Below are 26,659 nucleotides of genomic sequence, written 5' to 3' on the forward strand. Positions count from 1 at the left end.
AGAATAAGCTAGGGCATAAGGCAGGAAGAAGTATTAAAGAAAATAGAAGTTTGTATGAGAATGTCTTATTCAAATAGTAACTCAAAGTGTTAAAGGCAGGGCTTTCCTTGGAAACAAGAGACCAGGTGGGGTCAGAATTAAAACTTGTTAGCTCTTGTCAGCAGTAGGTGACTCAGTGTCTCATCCTCCTACAGATAAGTTTGTACAGGCCAGTTAATACTGAAGAGCAAGTACAGCAATATGAGAGAGCTGGATTCTTCCCTGACTCATGCATCATTCTGACAATGACATGAGCCCTTGCTATGCAGTTACTAGAAAAGAATCAAACCTCAGAACGTGCCCCAAAAGCCCAGAGATGTGAAAACCAGACCAACTTACTAAAAAAACAAATGTTGTAGCTTTTTGCAAGGTAAACAAAGAGGCCTTTTATTTACACAAACATCTGTGACCCAACATTAATAGAAAACAGATAGGTGTAGAGACATTGTTGCAATTACATATATTAGGTCAGCTTCACTTCCAGGTTATATAATTGTAAAACTGAAGGGCTGGAACGGACCTCAAGAGGTTGTCTAGTCCCGCTCCCTGTGCCGAGACAGGACCAAGTACACCTAGACCACCCCTGACAGCTGTTTGTCCAACCTGATCTTAAACTCCTCCAATGACAGAGATTCCACAGCCCCCGTTGGAAGCCTGTTCCAGATCTTAACTATCTTTATAGTTAGAAAGGATTTCTCAATATCTAATCCTAATCTCCCTTACTACACATGAAGCCCATTACTTCTTTCCTGCCTTCAGTGGTCACGGAGAACAATCGATCACCTTCCTCTTTGTAGTAGATCACCAATACCATTACCAGGCCCCCTCCAGCGTTTTTCCTTCAGACTAAACATACCCAGGGTTTAAACCTTTCCTTTTAGGGCAGGCGTTCTAGACCTTCAGTCATTTTTGTTGTTCTCCTCTGAACTCTTCAATTTCTTTAAACGTGGCACCCGAAACTGGACACAATTCTCTAGCTGAGGCCTCACCAGTGTCACACAGGGTGAAAGAATTACCCCATGTCTTACATATGCCCCACGACTGGAGTTCAGGGTTCTCCCTACAATACCTAGTGACGACAATCTCCAGGCCCAATTCTCCTTTTACTTGCACTGGTGTAAATTGGGTGTAGCTCCACTGACAGTGAGTTACATTCATGCATACAAGAGAAGATTCAGGACCACTGCACAAAGTGAAGCTCCAAACTACTCCTCTGGGCTGTTCACTCCTCTTCCCTAACTTAACAACTCTGTCTCTGTCATTTCGGTCTCACTGAGTTTTCAGGCACTGGATCATCCAGGACACTTTGCCATCAGGTCTGCAACTGTGCCAGACCATACACAAGCCATGCAAGGTAGAAATGGATGAGGAAGAGGGAATTCCATTTCCATCCACAACCACTGTAAACCCACACACGGTCTACACAGAATCTGGTTCTATATATGCAATGCAGAAGACAGAAGAAAAGAGACCTAGAGAGATGTTTTCTACATCATTACTCTTCTATCCTGTACCATGAACTTTTATTCTAAGCAATAAGGCAAGCTACACACTGTTTCCGAACATGTAAAATCAGTGGAAGCAGCCACCTGTAGGAGCTTGGGCTGGAGATTAAAACAGGAGACTGCTGGCAGATCTGCAGAGGACACGTTTGGCAACACGTACACAGAGGCCTGCAATTAGGAATTTAAGGGTATATCTATACTACATGCCGGATCGGCGGGCAGCGATCGATCCAGTGGAGGTCAATTTATCACGTTTAGTCTAGAGGCGATAAATCGACCCCCGAGCGCTCTCCCGTTGACTCCTGTACTCCACCGGAGCGAGAGGAGTCGACGGGGGAGCATCAGTAGTCGACTCACGGCAGTGAGTAGATCTAAGTATGTCGACTTCAGCTACATTATTCACATAGCTGAAGTTGCGTAACTTAGATTGACACCCCCCTTTCCCCCCGCAGTGTAGACCAGGCCTTAGCGAATAGTTTCAATTACTGAAGATGTACGTTCCAATTATAGACAAGAGTCAGAGAACTGATAATGGGGCGTGGAGCCTTTCATCATGCAGATATTAAGTGAAAGTCCTTACTCATTGAGTGTTGTGCTAATCTTTGTGGAAAGGTGAGACTAATAGCCCCCAATTCCCTGTTCAAAGCTTTAAGCAAAGTTCAATTTGCTTGAAAACATTTATTTTAAGATTGAGTTGTTGAAGCAGAAGTTCCAGTCAGAGCAAAACGACGGCTACAGAGAAAATGCTGATGCAAGTAACCAAAGAAAAGGGAAGGTGGAGAACGTGTGCTGCCGATATAGAGAATCACAGCTAAATATCTGTGGCAACAGATGGGATGACTTGGCAGATCAGCACTCTGTCACATTTCTGCAGCCACATGACACCCCAGAATTGGCATGACTCAACACAGATACCATTAATAAAAAGGAAGTTGAAACGCAAGGCAGCAATGATTTTCCATCTCAGGAACCCTTGGTATCGCTAAGAACACGAAGAATTACACCATCATTGCAGAAATCATCATCTCTCCCAGTTAAGATACAATTGACCTTTTCCCCTGCCTGCAGCCGAGGAGCAGAAATGAACACAAAGATAAGGGAAAGCAGAACCATTTGCTCCTCTTTACAACTTAACTGGAAATACCAATATCTGTGGGGGGAGTAAAGTGCTTGGTCAAATACATCAGCCATGAGAGCACTTTACAAACTGTACACAAACAGCACCACGGAAATGCAACCACCTCTGGAATGGAGGGAAGCAGCCTAGATAAACAACTGTGACATACCCGGCTCTTATGAATAGGGCAGGGGGCGACCTTTAACAGGCAGTATAAATTAAGGAAGGTGTTCATTTTGAAATACAGGGCAGTGACTCAGTTCTTTCAGCTATCAAAGTTACAAGAGATAGATGTTATTAAAACGTATTTAGTAGAGAGGCATTAAAGTGAGCACAGCTAATGTTAGCCAACCACTGTCATAATAAGCAGTGAGGAGACAAACTGATATATATCTGGAGTGATACAAAAGCTACGGCTGCTTAAGGGAGGCATTGTGGCCAAGCGGCTAAAGCACTGGCCTGGGACTCAGGAGACCTAGGTTCTGTTCCAGGCTCTGCCACTGGCCTGCTGTTGACCTTAGGCAAGTCATGTCCCCATTCTGTGTCTCAGTTTCCCCATCTGTAAATGTGGATAATGACACTGACCTTCTTTGTGAAGCTTGCTGAGATTTAATTATGAACAGTGCTATACAACGTTTAGGTATTCATTATTAACACCCCACTGTGCCTTAAAAATCAGTGCCTTCTGCTCCAGGACACTCAGCACAGAAACCCATCTCACAGCCTTTGTGGTACATGGCATTTAAACATTACAACGTGCAGCATTAGCCAGAAAGAATCGTGGGTCTTTCTCCATGTCTGTTCAGCACCATTTTCCTTACCAAACAAATACAATTCACTAGAATGAAAGCTTTGATGCAGATCGTTTACCATTCCTCACCGCTTGAATTCAGGGCAATTCAGAAAATTTTCTTTTTCTCCACACCTTCACAGTCCCAAGCACACAGCCTACCCTGATAATACTCCCTCGGCTGGCCAGATAAAGCAGGGAGGACTCTGAGCAGATGTGCTGCGGAGTGTCTCATGTCAGTGTGGCTTGCTATAGGTATTACCATTTCCTTCCCACTTCACCCACAGGGAATTTAAAGTACCATTATTCTGTTTTTTCTTGGTTGGTACCAGACGTATTGTTTGGTATCTAGACAAAAAGACAGCGGAGAGAAGCCCCACAGCAGCCCAAGTGACCTCTCCTTCTGGGTGCTTGTCACACTCGCTTCAGCAATGGTGAACAGATCGCAAAGTCAGAAGATGAGCTCTGTGTAACTTGAAAGCTTGTCTCTCTCACCGAGAGAATCTGGTCCAATACAAGACCTCACCCATCTTCTCTCACAGATTCAATGGCATTTCTTTGCGCATGACACTACCTCAGCCTGCTATAGTCAAAGGGCCTGGTTTTATATTCCTTATGCAGACAGAACCCCCACTGGGTCAGTGGTCAGTAGGAATACAGGATAGAGATCCAACATACAACTGCCAGTAGGAAAATGGGATTTCTCCAGTAGGAAGACAGAAAAGGTCCAGAAGGATGATGTCAAGATTCTGTCAGTAAAATTAACCCCTGCTGGAAACTACAGAGAACTCTACAGAGGGGCTGCTGAAACATACAAGGATAACTTTGCATGCGCTATTTGATTCAATGATAGAAGACAATACCCAGGTATAGAAGAAAAATTACTATGCCAAAACCTCTTTTAACCAGCATTACACAACTTCCAGGAAGATGTATCAGCCCAGGCAGAGTCTACTTGCCTGCCATCTACCCAAGTGGTTAGTTTTTCCTCCTCATTATCAAGGATATTTTACCCTTTTGTTCTTGGCCCCTTCCCCCCCACCCAAAGAAAAAAGTTCTGTTCACCCTGGGTGAAAAGAATCTTTTCTAACTCTCCACGATTGGCATGATGAGCTTCCCATGGAGCAGGTCCTCAAAGAATCAATCCTGAAGCACTTACATGAGAGGAAAGTGATCAGGAACAGTCAGCATGGATTCACCAAGGGAAGGTCATGCCTGACTAATCTAATCGCCTTCTATGAGGAGATTACTGGTTCTGTGGATGAAGGGAAAGCAGTGGATGTATTGTTTCTTGACTTTAGCAAAGCTTTTGACACGGTCTCCCACAGTATTCTTGTCAGCAAGTTAAAGAAGTATGGGCTGGATGAATGCACTATAAGGTGGGTAGAAAGTTGGCTAGATTGTCGGGCTCAACGGGTAGTGATCAATGGCTCCATGTCTAGTTGGCAGCTGGTGTCAAGTGGAGTGCCCCAGGGGTCGGTCCTGGGGCCGGTTTTGTTCAATATCTTCATAAATGATCTGGAGGATGGTGTGGATTGCACTCAGCAAATTTGCTGATGATACTAAACTAGGAGGAGTGGCAGATACGCTGGAGGGCAGGAATAGGAATACGGAGGGACCTAGACAAATTGGAGGATTGGGCCAAAAGAAATCTGATGAGGTTCAATAAGGATAAGTGCAGGGTCCTGCACTTAGGATGGAAGAACCCAATGCACAGCTACAGACTAGGGACCGAATGGCTAGGCAGCAGTTCCGTGGAAAAGGACCTAGGGGTGACAGTGGACAAGAAGCTGGATATGAGTCAGCAGAGTGCCCTTGTTGCCAAGAAGGCCAATGGCATTTTGGGATGTATAAGTAGGGGCATAGCGAGCAGATCGAGGGACGTGATCGTCCCCCTCTATTCAGCATTGGTGAGGCCTCATTTGGAATACTGTGTCCAGTTTTGGGCCCCACACTACAAGAAGGATGTGGAAAAATTGGAAAACTTCCAGCGGAGGGCAACAAAAATGATTAGGGGTCTGGAACACATGACTTATGAGGAGAGGCTGAGGGAACTGAGATTGTTTAGTCTGCAGAAGAAAAGAATGAGGGGGGATTTGATAGCTGCTTTCAACTACCTAAGAGGTGGTTCCAGAGAGGATGGTTCTAGACTATTCTCAGTGGTAGAAGAGGACAGGACAAGGAGTAATGGTCTCAAGTTGCAGTGGGGGAGGTTTAGGTTGGATATTAGCAAAAACTTTTTCACTAGGAGGGTGGTGAAACACTGGAATGTGTTACCTAGGGAGGTGGTAAAATCTCCTTCCTTAGAAGTTTTTAAGGTCAGGCTTGACAAAGCCCTGGCTGGGATGATTTAATTGGGGATTGGTCCTGCTTTGAGCAGGGGGTTGGACTAGATGACCTCCTGAAGTCCCTTCCAACCCTGATATTCTATGATTCTATGATTCCCAAGCCTCGACACAAGGAATAATCTCTTCTCTCGCAGATCTCAATGAATAGGGTAATTGAATATACAGACACTGTGACGTTGCACTCTATATGATTTTATGAAAGTATGCTTATGAGTGTAAATATAATGTAACTAAAATATGCTTCATGCAAAAGGTCTCTTGTAAGGTATCACTACAAAGCTTATAATCTACTGAGTGTGGTCATCCTATTTGTATAAATGTATCACTCTTGTATCTGAAACTAGAAATATGAATATAACTCTGAGGTCTTATTGTAGTTACCCAAAGTGTGAGCCATTAATGGTGGTTTGGAATCTTAATGGCTCCCATTAACCAGGACAATTGACTGTAGATGGCTCTGTTTTACCTGTAAGTATTCCTTACAAGTGAGTAAGGAAGTCTTACAGTGACATGTGATCATGTCACCTAAACTGGAATCCATCTTTAAGCTTTTCCATTAAGAAGGAGGGTGGGAACCCAGAGGGACAAAGGATTCCCGCCTTATGCAAAAGATATATATAAGTGGGTGGAACAGAACAAAGGGGGCGGCCATCATGCGAAATCCCCTAGCTACCACCTGAGCTGGAACAAGGTTTTAGAGTAACAGCCGTGTTAGTCTGTATTCGCAAAAAGAAAAGGAGTACTTGTGCTGGAAATGGCCCACCTTGATTATCATGCACATTGTAGGGAGAATGGTCACTTTGGATGAACTATTACCAGCAGGAGAGTGAGTTTGTGTGTGTATGGGGGTGGGGGGGGGGGTGAGAAAACCTGGATTTGTGCAGGAAATGGCCCACCTTGATTATCATGCACATTGTGTAGAGAGTTGTCACTTTGGATGGGCTATTACCAGCAGGAGAGTGAGTTTGTGTGTGGGGGGGGGGGTGGAGGGTGAGAAAACCTGGATTTGTGCTGGAAATGGCCCAACTTGATGATCACTTTAGATAAGCTATTACCAGCAGGACAGTGGGGTGGGAGGAGGTATTGTTTCATATTCTCTGTGTATATATAAAGTCTGCTGAAGTTTCCACGGTATGCATCCGATGAAGTGAGCTGTAGCTCATGAAAGCTCATGCTCAAATAAATTGGTTAGTCTCTAAGGTGCCACAAGTACTCCTTTTCTTAAGGGCTGTACCAGGGGAAAGGATTGTGCCCAGACTAGGAAGGCGTCCAGTCTGTGAAAGAAACTTATTGAAACATCTCTGAGGGTAAGATTTTATCTGTATTCAGTTTTATTACTGTACTAGGCATAAACTTGCATGTTTTATTTTATTTTGCTCGGTAATTCACTTTGTTCTGTCTGTTACTACTTGGAACCACTTAAATCCTACTTTCTGTATTTAATAAAATCACTTTTTACTTATTAATTAACCCAGAGTATGTATTAATACTGGGGGGGAGGGGTCAAACAGCTGTGCATATCTCTCTATCAGTGTTATAGAGGGCGAACAATTTATGAGTTTACCCTGCATAAGCTTTATACAGGGTAAAACGGATTTATTTGGGGTTTGGACCCCATTGGCAGTTGGGATTTAAGTGTTAAAGACAGGAGCACTTCTTAAGTTGCTTTCAGTTAAGTCTGCAGCTTTGGGGCACGTGGGTCAGACCCTGGGTCTATGTTGGAGCAGACTGGCGTGTCTGGCTCAGCAAGAGAGGGTGCTGGAGTCCCAAGCTGGCAGGGAAAGCAGGGGCAGAAGTAGTCTTGGCACATCAGTTGGCAGCCCCCGGGGGGGTTCTGTGATCCATCCTGTCAGAGACACAAAGCACAGTCCTAGTCCAATTCCTACCCTAACTGCAAACGTTTCACTGCACTCAGACCCAGCCCTGACTGATGTTCAGTTCCATCAATTCTTGATGAAATCCAGGTCAGTTAGGATTGCTCAGCACCAACCAGGATCAGGCACCTACTCCAGCCGCATAGCCAGGTGGAGGGAACAGGGGGAGCAATCCACAAAAAAGGCGGCACCCGCTGCAGCACTTTTACTCACCCCACGGCGCTCCGGCGGCCGGCCATCGCTCGCTCCTGGTGTCTTCGGTGGCACCGACGGTCCCGCCGCCGAAGTGCCACCGAAGACCTGGAGCGAGTGAAGGTCCCGCCGCCGAGGTGCCACCGAAGACCTGGAGCGAGTGAAGGTCCCGCCGCCGAGGTGCCACCGAAGACCCGGAGTGCCGCCGGGTGAGTAAAAGGGCCGCGGCGGGTGACACCTTGCTTTTTGGATCGCTCCTCCTGTTCCCTCAGCAGGAGAAAATTTAAAAGGTGCCAAGACACTGACAAGGCGCCACCTGTGCTCGGTGGGGGAGCGGCCGCTCCCTCGCTCCCCCCCAGCAACGCTACTGACCTACTCCACAGTTTTTATGTGAGCTAGATTTTTTTAAATCTTCTGTTCCTCATGTAAGAGTTTTGAGGAAAAGCTCAAATAAATCTCTTCTTGCTTTGCATAAATGTTTATACCACCACTGCTTGGCACTTCTATCCTTGGTCGGAAGGTGTTGTGGAAGCAGCACTGATTCAGCCTCACAACCAGGATGAGGTCCTATTTTTCTGATCAGGAAACTAGGGCATGGAGCAATGAGGTCCAGCCTCACCAGGCAATGGTAATGGTGGTTGTCTTCCCTTGCAAGACACTGGTTTCTCGACAATTTTCAACAGCTCAGAATTCCCAATCTGAGCCGACGGCTTGGCTCTAGGAGCAAGTGAAGTAGGAGTAAAAAACATGTTGCATAACGCATAACTGTGAAGGGGTTTTTTTTACATACAAAACGTAAACAAAAAAGCCACTCAACAAGGCATTCCCTTCTCATCAAATCTTGATGCTGTAACTCTCACAGGATGAAGACTGTACTTAGAATAGAATCTGTGCCAGTGTTGTATTTCTTCCTAGCAGATTTTTTAAACATGATCTCAGCTTCAAGCATGGTACATTTGGGCTTTCATTACCAACCAAAACCAAAAAAAAACTGGCAGCAGCTCTCACTTGAGAAGAGCGGAATGATTGTAAAAGCTAGAAGACAGAGCATCAGAAAGAGGAGGATGGTTTCACAGGGACAGGAAGAGAATTCTGTCCTTGGGCTGACAAAGATTGTGTCTTTGGGCTGCATGCCAATTCAGGTTAACTTATTTTTGTAGCTTGAAGCCTCTTGTATTTAATTTGGTGTTATTAGTTACTGTGAGCTTAGAGAACAGCTGTTTTCAACAGCCCTGAAAGCTTCCAGCCTTGAAAAGCCTGTCTATTTTTTTTTTTATTTTAAGCACCAACCATTGTGAGGTATTTGCCTCAGTGTCAAACTGCCCTACCAAGAACTCCACAGTTACTTACACACCAATTAACGTGGGTCAGCATGGATGTTTTTGTTTCTGATCCCTAGATAAACTGAAACAATGAGGGCACAAGGTAAGAGAATACCTTCTTCCAACCAAAACCGTTGACCAGTTTGATTTCCCAGTGGAAAACAAGTTCAGATTGTAAACAGCAGCGTGGTAAAGGGCAAAACCAACACTGTAAAAAAATCCATGTATCAAGACAGGGCAGAAGATGGTTAACTGTGTGCATTTGAGAGCACTTTGTGCACAGTCGTCTCCACTGAGTCCCCTTGTATTCATAGTTGATCCACACAAATGGGAAACAGGCCTTTCACACAGCGAGGGGGGGAGGGGGATACATTGATTAACAGGTGATTGTAAAGCCACCGGAACTGGCCAGGGGATTCATTAAGTGTCTGATAAATGTGAAGCCCTCATCATCAGTGGGGAGGTTTAGGTTGGATATTAGGAAAAACTTTTTCACTAAGAGGGTGGTGAAGCACTGGAATGCGTTACCTAGGAAGGTGGTGGAATCCCCTGGCTGGGATGATTTAGATGGCGATCGGTCCTGCTTTGAGCAGGGGGTTGGACTAGATGACCTCCTGAGGTCCCTTCCAACCCTGATATTCTATGATCCCTCACACTGTGGCTTCTGGTAAGGAGGCTTCTCTCTCAGCACATTGTTTCCTGGCTGTTACAAGGGTAGGTTCCCAGCCTGGAAATCCTGCTCCCCAGTGAGCAACTCCAGCGTCTGCCTCTGCTGCTCTCAGCTTTCCCAACCAGCAGAAGGAAACTGACTTAATTTTTGTCAGTTTCACCGTTTCCCAATGATTCCAGCAGCAGCCCTGACAAGGGACAAGACTGAGTTTTCACTCTGCTGCCCCATGGCAAAGCACTGAGCAGAACCCAGGGCTCTAGAACTGTCTGGCTGCACAATCAGGCAGACAGCCCTGCAGGGGTTCCTTGGTTCTTATTTTGACAGTTTCCTTCGCAACCATATGTGCTTTAAAAAAAAAGCAAAGAGAGTCTGGGTGATGGGGGGGGGGCGGGGGTGATGTTAAATGAAAGCTTAGATTCTGCAAAAGTGAAAGAATTGCAAATACGTATTATTAACCCAAAGTGTAGCAAATATCAGTATGATTTTTTTAAAACCCAAGATTTCATCACTAGTATATTATCACACCATTTCTTCGAAGCACTTCACATCCATTAGACGTTTGTCTCAACACCCCCACAAGGGTGGGAAGTATTATTTTACATGAGAGAACAAAGATGCTGTGTCTTGCCCATATCATGCACTACAGTGGTAGAGCACAAAACAGAACCCAGATCCCCAGACTCCCAGTCCTGTTTTTTTAACTACAGCCACCCTATGCACATGATAGTTGTTGAAGGTTAAGGAGTCTGAGTTAGAAAGTTTTATTTTACCAGGAAACATGGGGGGGGGGGGGGGGGGAAACAGTTCTAATTCAGTGCTCTCTGATACAGTCTTCACATTTGGGGTTTAGTGAGCATGAAATATGTCACGTGTATTTGTTTTCTCTTTGTATACTTGAGAATTATTGGAGTGTTTTTCCTTTGTCTCAGTGTGAGTGGCTATTGTTTGCCTGACACAGTTACGTATATGCCACTCCAATATTACATAATCATGACTTGTGCAATGATTCTACCCTGTACTTTACCAGGCTGATACCCCAAAGTAGTGTCTAACTAGAAACTGGAATAAATCCTAGTCATGTTGCATGAGAGGTGATCAATAGTTACATTTTAGAAGTGACTTGCATGGTATCTGGATATTATAATGAGAGATAGTGTAGCTGTCAGTGCAGAAAAGTGAGAACCAGGACTAGTGGTTTCTATTTCCAGCTCTGCTACCAACTTACAGCAAGTTAAGTATGGCACTTAGAGCCAGATTTTTTTAAAAAATTTCAACACCCTCAATTAAGGCCAGATTTTCAGAGCTGAAAATATGACTCACTTCCCTACACAATTCCAATCCATTTCCTCTTCTGATTTGTAAAACAAACATATTTACCTGCCTCACAAGAGGTGATGAAGTTGGCCTGTTAGCAAAGTGCTTCGAAATGTTCAGAACTGTACAGGCACTGTACAAATGTAAAAGGAAAATTAGGCTATTAGTACTCTGTGGAATATTCCAAAGAAACTATGTAAGTATCATTAAAAAAAACCACACAATTAGGAAAACACCCTTAGTTGCTAACTAAGCAAGAACATTAAAATAATACGCAGCTAAAAGTCAAACCAACTTTCCCTGTGTGTCACTTTGGACTGTCACGGTTCTTAGGAGTAGCCTTCAGTACTACAAAGACTTCTTGCTCAATGTTTTCTTTCGGCAGGTTCTATGGCCCAGAAGCAGCACACAAATGGATTTTTGTGTTTAACTGAGAAAGAGGTAATCACAGATTATTAAATTTCAGACTGTCCATGTTGCATATAATAGAGTAGGTAATTAAGCTTATTAAGGACTCTTTAAATATTGATCTTTTGAATAGGTGCACCAATACAGTAGAACATGTGACACACCTTTTACAATACCTTGTGAAGCGTAATCCTAGCACTAGGATCAAATTATACTGGGAAAGCAACTTACGTAAGATATTAACCATGGTTTTTTAGTTAAGAAAGCAGAACAAAGTTAATCCAGGGTAGATAACATCCTCTTGGTATCAAGTATCAGGGGTTAGCCATGTTAGTCTGTATCCACAAAAACAACAAGGAGTCCAGTGGCACCTTAAAGACTAACAGATTTATTTCAGCATAAGCTTTCATGGGTAAAAACCTCACTTCTTCAGATGCATGGAGTGAAAGTTACAGACATAAATATACTGACACATGAAGAGAAGGGAGTTACCTCACAAGTGGAAAACCAGTGTTGACAGGGCCAATTCGATCAGGGTGGATGTAGTTTTTTATATCAGAGAACTATAAACGCTTGGTAGTTTTTTATATAAGAGAAAAAGGGAGAGACCAGGATGGGTATGGTACTGAACAAGGTAACAGATTACTCCAATTCTCTGAAGATCACACCAACGCAAAAGATTGACTAAAAAATTACCCTATGGAATTCTATAGTTACTCTTTATCTGTAACTTATGAAGCAAATTTGCTTCATTCACGTCTGAAGTTCCAAGGGCACTGTTAATCTGAACTCCAATCAGTTTAATAAAGAAGAAGAAGAAAGTTAAAAGTCATTTAGGTCTTACAGCTGCCTCTGAGGGCCCCAATCGTTTTGGTGGTTTTCACAAGCAAGTTCTCCTGCTTCTAACTTTTTTTCTCATTCCTGTTGCGGTATAAAAGATCCCCACAAACAGGGGAAACGGATCAAATGAACAACAGAGGAAAAGTGAGAATGATTATTCAGTAACAGACTGCTCTGTAAATGAAATTACTATAAGTACAGGTCAATTGCTTAAAGAGATGCCAACTTACAAAGCCCAATAGTCTCAAATTTTTTCCACCTATTGTTCAAATTTTGTACTTTAAAACAGGTAAGCTTAGTATAAACAAATGAGATTGGAAGAGTTTATTTGCTTTTGTTATAGAACCATGGTGTTTCGCTCCTACCAATGAAAATATATGTAAACAACTAGTTTGGCCAGATCCTCCCCTAATAGCTGGCTTAGTTAATAGCTTCTCAAAGCATATTTCAAGTTATTAATGGAACCACACAAATTACAAAGAGAGGTTCTGTTTGTTGTTGTTTTTAAACACATTCGGGAGGACTTGAATGTTCAAAATACACATTTGAGGGCCTGAAGGAAAAACAAAAAACCTATTAATGCAGTCTTGCTATTGCCCTCACAGATAGATAAATACAACCTTACAGGCACAGAACAGACCTGTCCAAAAAAAAAAAAAAAAAGAGCTTTGGAATTCTGCACCCATTCCACCCTCAGCTATCACGGCAGAAGATCTGCAGTTAAACCTATTACTACTGTAGTACACGGATGAAAGACTGCCAATTAAATGAATGAAAAAGTGGTGTTGCAATCCAGTAGGTGGTGCTCTTCCCTCTGAATGAATGCCCCAGCATGGTGCAAACAGGGCATTTCAACAGGGCAAAGGTATGCCCTAATTCCAAGTCTGACCTGTTGCAGCGACAGTGTGCATTATTGAAACTAGTTACTCTATTTCACTCCGGGGTGGCTACATTTCAGCAGTGGATGAAGCGACCACTACGAAGCGCGCATCAAGTTTGACACATTTTGAAGTTGAAGGCTCCATACAAGTAAAAATATTGTCATTTCATATTCAGAACTGGGAAAAATTTTAAGTGATTGGATTGAAGGAGATTCAGTTCTTTTTGGCTTCTGGCCTGCGAGTTAACTGTTGAACAAACTCGGATTTTAAAAAAATCAGAAAGATGAACGTGCAAAAGAATGTCAATGATACAATAATTCATCCTCTTCAGATGAAATGAACAAACTGTCCAAGGAGTCCTCCTCTCTATATCTGGTCCACTCTTCCAATGGCTTATTTTAGCTTCAATAGCCTCTTTCAACCAAGGTTACATAAAAATGTTTGGCCAAAACCCAGTCTAAGTGCCGCAGGATGGGTCACTTATTCCTATGAATGAGGAAACCTGATAAACTCCCCTGGTTAATCTTGGTCATTATGTTCCCTGCAGCTCGTCCCACCAGTTTTAACTCTCCACCACCTTCTTTGGGGAGATTTTTCTTCAGTCTGTGAAACCTACATTTTTATTTTGTTTTTTTTAAACTTCACCCCACCACTCCTAGCGATGTCCCTTTGTCTACAGATATTTGAAAGACGGAAAAAGATTTCCCAGGCCAAGCTGCCTACATGGCAAGAAAAACACCTGCGGAGATAACACAGGAGTTTGGAGTTTTAATAGCCAAGTCAGAGTTCTACCCCAGCACAGAAGCTGGATGGGAACAGACATCGCTGGAGTGCAGAGCCACCAGGCTCTAGGGCATTCTGGGGCAGGTCTCCTCCAGCTCTCCTGTTGAAGCTGTTCCATTTTGGTTTAAAATTCTTGAACAGTCACTGGGCCAGAAATAGAGTGCGAGGAGGACTCTACAGCCTGGTGATTAGGGCCCTCACCAGGGAGACCTGGGTTCCAGGCCCTGCGCCGATGAATATTTAGTTATGTATACAGAGTGAACCCGCTTCAACAGGTGAGACCAAGAAAGGCAGAGCCTATAGCTTTGTGGTTAGGGCATTCACCTGGGAGAGAAGAAACTTGGACTCAAATCCCTGCTGCAGAACGGGGATCTGAGCCAGGGTCCCACAATAAAAGGTGGCCAGGGGCACGACCCCCCCATCACCTCCTCCCCAATTATTTGTGACGCTAGCCTGTCTTTCTCCTTCTGACCAAACTGCATTTTTGACAGACCCCTGTCGAATTTGCCAGTAGTTTCAGGTCAATTAAAACCGGCACTTTCCAACAAATGAACTGTTCATCTAAAAAGTTTCACCCAGCTCTTCTATGGGGCACATGGCAGACAGGCTACCCAGCACCAGGAGCCACTCAGCTCTGAGAGACTTCTGCCAGCATTCAGACAGAGCCACGGACAGAATCCAGAGTCCTGGTTCCCTGGCTCAAACCCACCAGAGCCCGAAACAGAACCTAGGAGCTCTGGCTCCCCTGCCTGAATCCACTAGACCCCACTCAGTGGTGGGGAAAGAACCCAGGAGTCCTGGCTCCCAATCCCTTCCCCACACACACACTCCCCAAGCAAGGGGAGAACCTCGGAGTCCTGGCTCCCAGCCCCCTATGTACCCCACTAAACCCCCCTCCCAGCACTGGGGAAAGAACCCAGGAGTCCTGGCTCCCAGCCCCCGCTGCTCTCACCCAATAGACCCCCTCCCCGAGCGGGAAAAGAACCCAGGAGTCCCGGCTCCAGGCCCCCATGTACCCCACCAGACCCCCCGCACTGGGGAAAGAACCCAGAAGTCCCAGCTCCAGGCCCCCATGTACCCCACCAGACCCCCCGCGCTGGGGAAAGAACCCAGGAGTCCCGGCTCCAGCCCCCATGTACCCCACCAGACCCCCCCGCGCTGGGGAAAGAACCCAGGAGTCCCGGCTCCAGCCCCCATGTACCCCACCAGACCCCCCCGCGCTGGGGAAAGAACCCAGGAGTCCCGGCTCCAGCCCCCATGTACCCCACCAGACCCCCCCGCGCTGGGGAAAGAACCCAGGAGTCCCGGCTCCAGGCCCCCATGTACCCCACCAGACCCCCCGCGCTGGGGAAAGAACCCAGGAGTCCCGGCTCCAGCCCCCATGTACCCCACCAGACCCCCCCGCGCTGGGGAAAGAACCCAGGAGTCCCGGCTCCAGCCCCCATGTACCCCACCAGACCCCCCGCGCTGGGGAAAGAACCCAGGAGTCCCGGCTCCAGCCCCCATGTACCCCACCAGACCCCCCCGCGCTGGGGAAAGAACCCAGGAGTCCCGGCTCCAGCCCCCATGTACCCCACCAGACCCCCCGCGCTGGGGAAAGAACCCAGGAGTCCCGGCTCCAGCCCCCATGTACCCCACCAGACCCCCCCCCGCGCTGGGGAAAGAACCCAGGAGTCCCGGCTCCAGCCCCCATGTACCCCACCAGACCCCCCCCCGCGCTGGGGAAAGAACCCAGGAGTCCCGGCTCCAGCCCCCATGTACCCCACCAGACCCCCCCCCGCGCTGGGGAAAGAACCCAGGAGTCCCGGCTCCAGCCCCCATGTACCCCACCAGACCCCCCGCGCTGGGGAAAGAACCCAGGAGTCCCGGCTCCAGCCCCCATGTACCCCACCAGACCCCCCCGCGCTGGGGAAAGAACCCAGGAGTCCCGGCTCCAGCCCCCATGTACCCCACCAGACCCCCCGCGCTGGGGAAAGAACCCAGGAGTCCCGGCTCCAGCCCCCATGTACCCCACCAGACCCCCCCCGCGCTGGGGAAAGAACCCAGGAGTCCCGGCTCCAGCCCCCATGTACCCCACCAGACCCCCCGCGCTGGGGAAAGAACCCAGGAGTCCCGGCTCCAGCCCCGCACCCACCTGGCGGCTCCTCCTCGGCGGCTGCAGCCGGGCCCAGCACAGCCCGGCCGGCACGTACGGCGGCACCTACCACCTCGGGACGTGGGGGTGAGGGCCTGGCCCCGCCACCGGGGCCTCCTGCGCCGCCGCCGCCCGGACCCCGGAGCAGCCGCGACCTCGGCGCGACCCCCGAGCCGCCGCCCCCCCCGCGGCCTCCTCCCGGAGCGGCGCTGACACCCTCCCCCCGCGGCCCCGCTTGGTACAGTCCGCCCGGCCTGGCGGGGGTGGGGAGCGTGTTAAAGAGACAGCGCCGCCCAGGGGGGCCCGGCTGGGGCCAGGGGCATGACGGGGGGTTGGGGCGTAGGGCCAGTTGGGGGGCAGGGGGAAGATGTTGGGGTGTAGGGCCAGTTGGGGGGCAGGGGGAAGATGGGGGGTTTGGGCATAGGGCCAGTTGGGGGGCAGGGGGAAGATGTTGGGGTGTAGGGCCAGTTGGGGGTTAGGGGGAAGATGGGGGGGTTTGGGCGTAGGGCTAGTTGGGGGGCAGAGGGAAGATGGGGGTGGGGCGTAGGGCCAGTTCGGGGGCAGGGGGAAGATGGGGGGTGGGGCGTAGGGCCAGTTGGGGGGCAGGGGGAAGATGTTGGGGTGTAGGGCCAGTTGGGGTGCAGGGGGAAGATGGGGGGGTTGGGCGTAGGGCCAGTTGGGGGGCAGGGGGAAGAAGGGGGGGTTGGGCGTAGGGCTAGTTGGGGGGCAGGGGGAAGATGGGGGGGTTTGGGCGTAGGGCTAGTTGGGGGGCAGAGGGAAGATGGGGGTGGGGCGTAGGGCCAGTTGGGGGGCAGGGGGAAGATGGGGGGGTTGGGTGTAGGGCCAGTTGGGGGGCAGAGGGAAGATGGGGGTGGGGTGTAGGGCCAGTTGGGGGGCAGGGGGAAGATGTGGGGTGTAGGGCCAGTTGCGGGGCAGGGGGAAGATGGGGGGGTTGGGCGTAGGGCCAGTTGGGGGGCAGGGGGAAGATGGGGGGGTTGGGCATAGGGCCAGTTGGGGGGCAGGGGGAAGATGTTGGGGTGTAGGGCCAGTTGGGGGGCAGGGGGAAGATGGGGGGTTTGGGCATAGGGCCAGTTGGGGGGCAGGGGGAAGATGTTGGGGTGTAGGGCCAGTTGGGGGTTAGGGGGAAGATGGGGGGGTTTGGGCGTAGGGCTAGTTGGGGGGCAGAGGGAAGATGGGGGTGGGGCGTAGGGCCAGTTCGGGGGCAGGGGGAAGATGGGGGGTGGGGCGTAGGGCCAGTTGGGTGGCAGGGGGAAGATGTTGGGGTGTAGGGCCAGTTGGGGTGCAGGGGGAAGATGGGGGGTTGGGGCGTAGGGCCAGTTGGGGGGCAGGGGGAAGATGGTGGGGGTTGCTGAGGGCTCAGGATGCAAGGCCCAGTTGAGGGCTGGGGAAGGATGGGGGTGCTGGGGCCCCATTGTACTAGAAGCTGTACAGATTCATAGCAAGAGACAGTCACTGCCCCATAGATCTATCTAGACAAGACAAAGTATTATCCCCATTTTACAGCTCGGCGCTGAGGCATGGAGAAATTAAGGCCCTGATCCTCACAGGTATTTGAAATCAATAGGCATTAGGCACCTGAATACCCCCAGGGTTATGAAAAACGGTGTACCCTCAACAACACAGGTCGAGTCACCCCTGGTACAGGTGCAGCTAGGTTGACGGAAGATCGAGCGAGCTACCGCCCCTGGGACAAGTGGATTAACTGCATTGATGGAAAAGCCCCGATTGTTGATGTACGAAGTGTCTGTACTACAGCTGCAACACTGCAACTGTGCTGTTGTAGGTGTACGCGTGGCCTAAATGACTTGCCCAGTGTCAAACAGGGAAGCTGTGGCAGAGTTGGCAACTACAAGATTTTCTGTGAGAGCATCTTTCCTAAGAAAAAGCCATCAGTGAGTCACTTAATATCCATGAAAAGAACAGGAGGACTTGTGGCACCTTCGAGACAAACAAATTTATTTGAGCGTAAGCTTTCGTAAGCTACAGCTCACTTCATCGGATGCATTCATTTTCCACCGATGAAGTGAGCTGTAGCTCACGAAAGCTCATGCTCAAATAAATTGGTTAGTCTCTAAGGTGCCACAAGTCCTCCTTTTCTTTTTGCGGATACAGACTAACACGGCTGCTGCTCTGAAACCTGTTAATATCCATGGTACATGCTCTTAGATTTAATTTAAAAAAACTATTGTTCCTGGAAAGATAATTCACTATCTAACGCTGAAGGAAAACCTATTCTAATACCGTCAGATTTTGGTCTTGGGGCTTGTTTACGAGGTAACTAAAACTAAAATAACTAAATGGGTTGTAATTCACATCTTCAGTGGAAGTGTGTGTGGGGACACTTATTTAGGGGGGAGGGATAGCTCAGTGGTTTGATCATTGGCCTGATAAACCTAGGGTTGTGATACAGTTCAATCCTTCAGGGGGCCATTTAGGGATCGGGGCAAAAATCAGGGAGTGGTCCTGCTTTGAGCAGAGGTTGGACTAGATGACCTCCTGAGGTCCCTTCCAGCCCTGATATTCTATGATACTGAAAAATAAGAACATCTGATTTATATATAATTTTAAGCTGATTTTTAATGATTTAAGTTATATCAAAGTAGAGCCCTCTTATTTTGGTTCCAGTTACTGTTCAGACAATTCCTTGGATTTCCTGTGTCTGATTTCCCCACTGCATTTCTCCACCTTTACATTAGTGTAAATCCAGCTAGTGATTTCAGCAGTTACATCAGCATAAAAGTGGAGTAACAGTGGTGCCTTAGGCCCCTTGCCTCTGTTACACAATCAATATTCATTCAAGAGCAAACCAGTGACCTCAAGAGCAGAAGCCAGACCAGTCAAACACGCTCTAAAGATTTCCTGGGCTTGTCCTCAAGCAAAAGTTGTACTGCTTTAAGTGGTATAGTTAAAGAAGTACAAGCCCTCTAGTTTGGACCAAGTTATACTGGTATAAAAGTGTTAATACTAGTATAGTTATACTCGTATAATAGAGAAGGGGAATGAGCGATATGGATGCTTAGCTCTTACGTAGAAGTTTTCATCCATAGATCTCAAAGCACTTTACAAAGAGGTCAGTATCATTATCTCCATTTTACAGATGGAGAAACTGAGGCACAGGAAGGTGACATGACTTGCCCAAGGTCACCCAGCAGGACAAAACCAGGTCTCCTGGGTCCCAGTCTAGTGCTCTGGTCACTAAGCACCTTTACACCCATATAACTGTGTCCACACAAGGAGTTGTACCAGTAAAAATCACACCCCCTAACTGTGAGTTATATTGGCACAACAATTGTGGGTACTAGTCAAAGTGAATGCAGCAGGTGGGAACTAAGACCACCAACCTTCTCAAAGGTAGATCTGTCCAATGTCACCAGCTTTGGCTCTTTTCTTGTCCTGGTTCTTTGATTATTTTGATCGATTGATTTTTACCATCCAGTTGGTGTCATATGATGTTGCCTGAGGTGGAAAAGCCTGCTGCATTCACACGTCCTTTTCTGGGGCCCGTATTCCACATAAAGCCGAGTAACAAGGTTTGGGCTCTGTAGTTCTGCGGGAGAGTTGACTGTATCTGCAAAAGGAAGAACTGCCTCTCCGGTTTCCTTTTTATCTCCTGGGCTGAGCCTATGTGGTTTAAGCTGAGGGGAAAGTCAGATGTGGAAAGGGCGGAGATGGCAGGGAGGAGGGGTTATGCTAAACCCGGTTGCGGGGGCTCTGCCTTTGCTCCACAGCCCAGCCCCTTAAAATCAGAAATGCGATCATTCATATTTAGTAGGAAATGACCTAGGGACGCTCTGTACTTTCCTGTCCATACACAACAGTAAGGTTGAAATCTGCACGTTTCTGTGGAAGAGGCCAGTGTTCTCGTCAAAATGACAACTGGTTACGCAATTAACTTTTTCACTGCTGGCTGTTTACCACACCTGCGGGGCTGCCCTCATTCCTCAGCATTTCACTGAAATCCACAGAGCGTTAGGGTGCACGTGGAGAGATCCACCTCCGCAGCAGGAGCGCTCTGCCTGCGCACTTCAGCCATACAGGGGCAGCCGGACAGGATGTAACCAGGGCAGTGAGCAGCGTGGCAGTCGCCTTCTGCCTGGACCTAACTAGGACATACATTCCCAAGCCAGAAAGGACCACTGAGATCAGCGAGGCTGACCTCCTGCATAACACAGGACAGAGAACTGCCCTAAAATAATGCCTAGAACAGATCCTTTACAGTTAGCCATATTAAAATGCATATTGTATGCTTGTGCCCCAATCGCCAAGCAATCCAGATCGCTCAGTAGCAGTGACCAGTCTTCTTCATTACTTACCACTCCCCCGATTTTTGTGTCGTCTGCAAACTTTATCAGGGATGATTTTCTGTTTTCTTCCGGGTCATTAACAGACATGTTGCCTAGCGCAAGGCCAAGAACCCTTTCGCCTCATGCACCGATCCAGGTGTGGTACATGAGTACCTCCTCATCAGTCTATGCTTCAAGTATGCACCACGGCAGGTCACTTCTTTAGAGCCTGGGAGCAAACGAGTTAATTCCTCCATAATGGTGGCAACGGCTCCTGATGGCATTTTTGTTAGGCCAGTGGTCTAAGATTTCCAAAGGGAGTTCCATTCAACTTTTTCCCAGGGTCCACCAATGAAAAAAGGTTGAAAACCACTGAGTTAGGCCTGTAGAGGGCCTGCTTTAATAAATATCACGGGTATAGATCGGGGTGACCAACTTGAGCCTGAGAAAGAACCAGAATATACCAATGTACGTTGCCAAAGAGCCACAGTAATACGTCAGCGGCCCCTCATCAGCTCCCCACACCTTCCGCCCACTGACAGCCCCACAGATCAGCACCTTCCCCTCCCTCCCTGCACCTCCTGATCAGCTGTTTCCTGGCATGCAGGAGGCTCTGTGGGGGGAGGGGGGAGGAGTGAGGGCACGGCAGGCTCAGGGGAAGGGGTGGAGTTGGGGCAGGGCCTGTGGCAGAGCCAGGGGTGGAGCAGTGAGCCCCCCCTGGCACATTGGAAAGTTGGCACCTGTAGCTCCAGCCGCAGAGTCGGTGCCAATAAACAAGGAGCTGCACGTTAACGTCTGAAGAGTCGCATGTGGCTTCAGAGCCCCAGGTCGGCCACCCCTGGGCTAGATGAACAGAAGGATAAAGATCTCCTTTGGCAGAAGCAGCTGGGCACGAAAGCAATGATAGTCATTAGTTCCATAAACAACTATATTTCTTCTATAAACAATAGCACAACTGGCCAATAAAAGCATGCCACCCCTCCCCAAAGCAATTGCAGCATCGTATTCCCCCAGTGTATGACACAGAACGAGAGGCCAGAGTTACAGCCAGAGTATGGGACACAATGGGACCCTGATCTTTACTGGGGTGTCCGGCCGGTACTGCAGTATAAGCGATAAGTTACCTACAAAAGAAAAAGACATTAAAAGAATTTTAAGGTGCAAAGTCAAGCACTCCAAAGTTGCTTGTGCAGCCTTAATTCGGCCCCCCGGTGCGTCTGCATTATGATACAGGTTTTAACGCTGTGCTCATGCTCACACGCTATTAGTCCACAGCTACCAGCTCTACCTGTAGTAACAACGTTTAATAAATCAGTCACACCAACAGGCCGGAGCCACGCCCAAGCCAGGTGCAAATACCATGTCATTCCTGCGGGATGACCCAACCACTTCACACACACAGCAGTCGTGCCATTAGCACGAACAAAGTGCCCTTCTGTGACTCAGAGGTGCCCAGAGCACACCTAGGCGGGTATATTACACCCGCATCCGGCCATCTTCTCCATATTACACCAACAGGGGTTGTGTGGTGTCTCTTGTCATGGGTGTTGCAAGATGTTCTATGGGAAATAGCAGATAACGTGTGTAGGATGTTAGGTTGCAAAACTGTTGCAGTCAGACTTCTTGTCAGCTGAAGTGAGTGGGCAGTCTCAGGACTACTTCAGTTAATGTTGGGAACAATGGACGTCCATGGAGACAGCCTCTTGTTTACTGTCTGGGCCGGATGGAGACTTGAACATCCACAAAGACAAAGGGAGCCCGGGAGGGTGCTCTGAAGAAGGGAGTGCCCTGGGCTAAGAAACAGTGGTAGCTATATAAGAGCAGGAGAAATGGCCCAAGTTGTGATCCATTACAGGAGGACACCCTCTGCCAGTGGGGACCTCTTATGCAAAGCAGATCACAGCTCATTGGACTGGGTTAGTGCTGCAAGCAATAATATTTGGGTGAGGAAAACATTATTAGCCGAGAAAGTAACTAGCGAGGCGGTGTGGTGCCCCACCACCCCACGGGGGGAAGAACCTCCCCAGACACCAAAGTGGGCAGACCCCAGAGGTCAAGGCGCAGGACAGGAAGTATAAAAGCCCAACCCCAGAGCTTACTTGGGCTGCAGCTGCTGGAGAGGCCAGATGCTTGTGGCCTGGCTCTGGCTTGGGAGACCCTAGCAATCCGTGGCTGACCCAAGGACTGGCCGGACCGGCCAATGCCTAATGCCGACCGGTGCATGGAGGACCTGCCATCAGCTACCCAGAGGAGCTGCCAAGCCTACCCCTTGCCGGCTACCCGGAGGAATCCATGGTGCTGGAACCCTCCGAGGACACCACCCTGACCCAGGTACCCTTCGAGGGGGAGTCCGGAAGTAGCCCAGGGTCAGTGTGTTGCGGCCAGGGTCCCCGCTGACACAGCAGTGGGTCTTCTGCTGCTGCTAGGGCCCCGGGCTGGGACACAGTGGAGTGGGTGGGCCTGCGTCCCCCCTGCCACCCACCTCGCGGGTGGCAATCTCCCTGGGTCGCTCAGAGCCAGGAGCTGGGGGTTTGCTGTTCAACTGCTTGCTCTGCCCCTGCCTGAGGGCCTGAGCTTCTGACTATTTGCTTGCTGCCCCACCCTGACCCAGGGCGTGGGCTTTTATCGTACTGCTTGTGCAGCCCGCCTGAAGGTCTGGGCCATAGACTGGGTATTCCCCAACCTGGCAGAGAGGGTGTAGCGAGGCGGTGTGGTTCCCCACCACCCCGCAGAGGGACGAGCCCAGCTGAGTCCCCTTCCAGTAACCTGTTAATAAGTTTCAGAGTAACAGCCGTGTTAGTCTGTATTCGCAAAAAGAAAAGGAGGACTTGTGGCACCTTAGAGACTAACCAATTTATTTGAGCATGAGCTTTCGTGAGCTACAGCTCACTTCATCGGATGCATACCATGGAAACTGCAGCAGACTTTATTTATACACAGAGAATATGAAAAAATACCTCCTCCCACCCCACTGTCCTGCTGGTAATAGCTTATCTAAAGTGATCATCAAGTTGGGCCATTTCCAGCACAAATAAGTATAGACTATGGATTGCATCTTATGTTTTTCTGTTACCTATAACCTGGTGTTTCCAAATTCTTCTACTTGCTTTTATTTGATCCTTTATCACAGGCTCTGTTGAATGAACGTCAGTTTGGTTTTACCATAAACCTAAGCACCTTGTGCTAACCAGCATGTTGGACTGAGATGGAATAAGTGAGCTGGGGTGCACTCCTTTCATGGAGGCAGCAAATCAGTGTAAACGCCAGGTGTCCAGAAGACAGGGCACTGGCACTTGAGGGTAACAAAATGCAGAGTATAAATTGTTAGCCTGCAGGGGGAAAGTGGGGGACGCGCAGAGCCTGGAGCAAAGGGCCTGTATTGCCATCAGCTAGTGGCTGGGGAGAGTTTCCCCTGGAAAATGCAGACAGGGCTGCCTCCTACTGTAAGCAGGTGGTAATGATTCAACCAGGCAGCCTGGGCAACCCTGAAATGAGTCACACCTTGGCCATATGGCAGAGTGTTGATCTGCCCCCTCAAATGGGAGTGCTAAGCCAGAAGCGTATTTGGTTTAAAGCCAAAGCTTAAACTCTGCAGAAACTATTGGGCCTATCTGGGAAGTGCTACTACTATTACCGTCTGTTCCGTGTGATTGTAGAAAGAGGTCAACTGACTTGACAAAGGTCACAGAGGGAGTCAGTAGCGGGGCCAAGACTAGAATCATAGAATATCAAGGTTGGAAGGGACCTCAGGAGGTCATCTAGTCCCACCCCCTGCTCAAAGCAGGACCAATCCCCAATTTTTGCCCCAGATCCCTAAATGGCCCCCTCAAGGATTGAACTCGCAACCCTGGGTTTAGCAGGCCAATGCTCAAACCACTGAGCTATCCCTCCAATCAGAAGCTCCTGGCTGCCCGTCCCCTGCTGAGATGAGTGTTTCTCAGCCAGTGGGACATGACCCTCTGTGGGGGGGGCTGGTCACAAAAGACAATCGGGGCAGGAGATCGTGAAGCACTGAACATTTTATTACCATCTAAAGAAAAGAAAATGTTGCTCCACACTCTGACCCTCTAGGGTCAAGTATTCTCTGTCAGTCTCTCGGACACACGCACAGATAAAAGCAGCAAAGAGTCCGGCAGCACCTTAGAGACTAACAGACGTATTGGCACAAAAGCTTTTGTGGGTGAATACCCACTTCGTCAGATGCATGTAGTGGAAATTTCCAGAGGCAGGTATAAATATGCAAGCAAGAATCAGGCCAGGGATAACGAGGTTGGTTCCATCAGGGAGGATGAGGCCCTCTTCTAGCAGTGGAGGTGTGAACACCACAGGAGGAGAAACGGCTTTTGTTGTTGGCGAGCCAGTCACAGTCTGTGTTTCATCCTGAGCTGATGGTGTCCAACTTGCAAATGAACTGAAGCTCAGTTTCTCTTTGAAGTCTGGTCCTGAAGTTTTTCTGCTGCAGGATGGCTGCCTTTAAATCTGCTATTGTGTGTCCAGGGAGGTTGAAGTGTTCTCCTACAGGTTTTTGTATATTGCCATTCCTAATATCTGACTTGTGTCCATTTATCCTTTTACGTAGGGACTGTCCAGTTTGCCCGACGTACATAACAGACGGGCATTGCTGGTACATGATGGCGTAGATGACATTGGTGGACGTGCAGGTGAATGAACCGGTGATGGTGTGGCTGATCTGGTTAGGTCCTGTGATGGTGTTGCTGGTGTAGATATGTGGGCAGAGTTGGCATCGAGGTTTGTTGCATGGATTGGTTCCTGAGTTAGAGTTACTATGGTGCGGTGTGTCATTGCCGGTGAGAATATGCTTCAGGTTGGATGCATGTCTGGGGTGGAAGCTTCTGGTGTCTAGGAAGTGATGGTCATGTTAACACCACCCCACCGACCGCTATGCCTACCTTCATGCCTCCAGCTTCCATCCCAGACACACCACACGATCCATTGTCTACAGCCAAGCGCTGAGGTACAACCGCATTTGCTCCAACCCCTCAGACAGAGACCAACACCTACAAGATCTTCACCAAGCATTCTCAAAACTACGATACCCACACGAGGAAATAAGGAAACAGATCAACAGAGCCAGACATGTACCCAGAAGCCTCCTGCTGCAAGACAAGCCCAAGAAAGAAACCAACAGAACTCCACTGGCCATCACATACAGTCCTCAGCTAAAACCTCTCCAACGCATCATCCGTGATCTACAACCCATCCTGGACAACAGTCCCCCACTTTCACAGGCCTTGGGAGGCAGGCCAGTCCTCGCCCACAGACAACCCGCCAACCCAAAGCATATTCTCACCAGCAACTACACACAGCATGGATCCGTCAGGAATGTGCTATCTACTGATTGATTCAGCAACAGCATGACGAAGCAATTCCCATAGACTGGCATAGGAAGAAATTCCTACAAAAATGGACTCTAGAAAGTGAGAACTTTGGGGTCTGATTCTGCAAACCAACTTCCAGGAGCATCAGATGAGCATCTGACAAGGCCCTGCTCCCTCCTCATGTCCAGGCCACCTAGCCAGTGGCTTGGCATGAGCAACTCTAAGGCTGATAACTATGATAACAACCTTGCAGAACCTGTGTGTGTGTGTGTATGAATGAATGTGTGAATAAATATGAGATTGAATGGAATGTTATAGCTATAACTAACTGCTTACTATGATTCTTTCTGTCTTCACAATAAACATGGCATTTTTCCTTTTCCCCTTTAATAAGATCCTGCTGGTTTTTATTTTATTGCTATAACAAGATCAGATGCTTTCCTGAACCAGAAGCTCCCCAGAATGGGATGTGCTGGTGGTGTCTGTCATGATAATGATAAATAACTAGAGAGGAGGCACAAAAGGCCATCTTACACAAACAAAAGAGACAATGAACTGCCCAGGGGAGAAAGCAGAAACCACCAATGGCTGGGATAGAAAGAAAGGACTGAATGATGTATCTAAAACTAGATTGGCCAAATCTATCCCTCTCTCCAGATGTTTATGCACCCATTGAAGTCAAAGACCACATTCCCATTGATTTGAATGATACAGGACCAGACTCATCGCCAAGGTATCTCAGGGTATGTCTACACTGCCGTGTAAGCCCAGGGTTAGTAGATCTCGAGTTAGCAAACCC

General features: G+C 48.4%; 1 protein-coding gene across 12 annotated transcripts in view; it reads right to left on the reverse strand.

Moving 5' to 3' along the window:
* POR (cytochrome p450 oxidoreductase) overlaps window positions 1-19,836 on the reverse strand; it is a 61,610-nt gene extending 41,774 nt beyond the window's left edge. For 2 of the 12 annotated variants that reach the window (XM_073315673.1, XM_073315674.1), the window contains exons 1-2: window positions 19,580-19,834; window positions 11,239-11,304 (exon numbers count right to left, since the gene is read on the reverse strand). The gene's annotated coding sequence lies outside the window, so the exon portion shown is untranslated. Of the gene's footprint in view, window positions 1-11,234; window positions 11,305-11,466; window positions 11,582-16,217; window positions 16,406-19,579 lie in introns of those variants that run through there. The other 10 variants (XM_073315669.1, XM_073315672.1, XM_073315676.1 and 7 more) reach the window with 7 other exon arrangements.
* Between the last annotated feature and the right edge of the window lie 6,823 nt (window positions 19,837-26,659).

The sequence above is a fragment of the Lepidochelys kempii genome, chromosome 17 (genome assembly GCF_965140265.1).
Source record: "Lepidochelys kempii isolate rLepKem1 chromosome 17, rLepKem1.hap2, whole genome shotgun sequence".
In the NCBI taxonomy this organism is placed as follows: Eukaryota; Metazoa; Chordata; order Testudines; family Cheloniidae; genus Lepidochelys; species Lepidochelys kempii.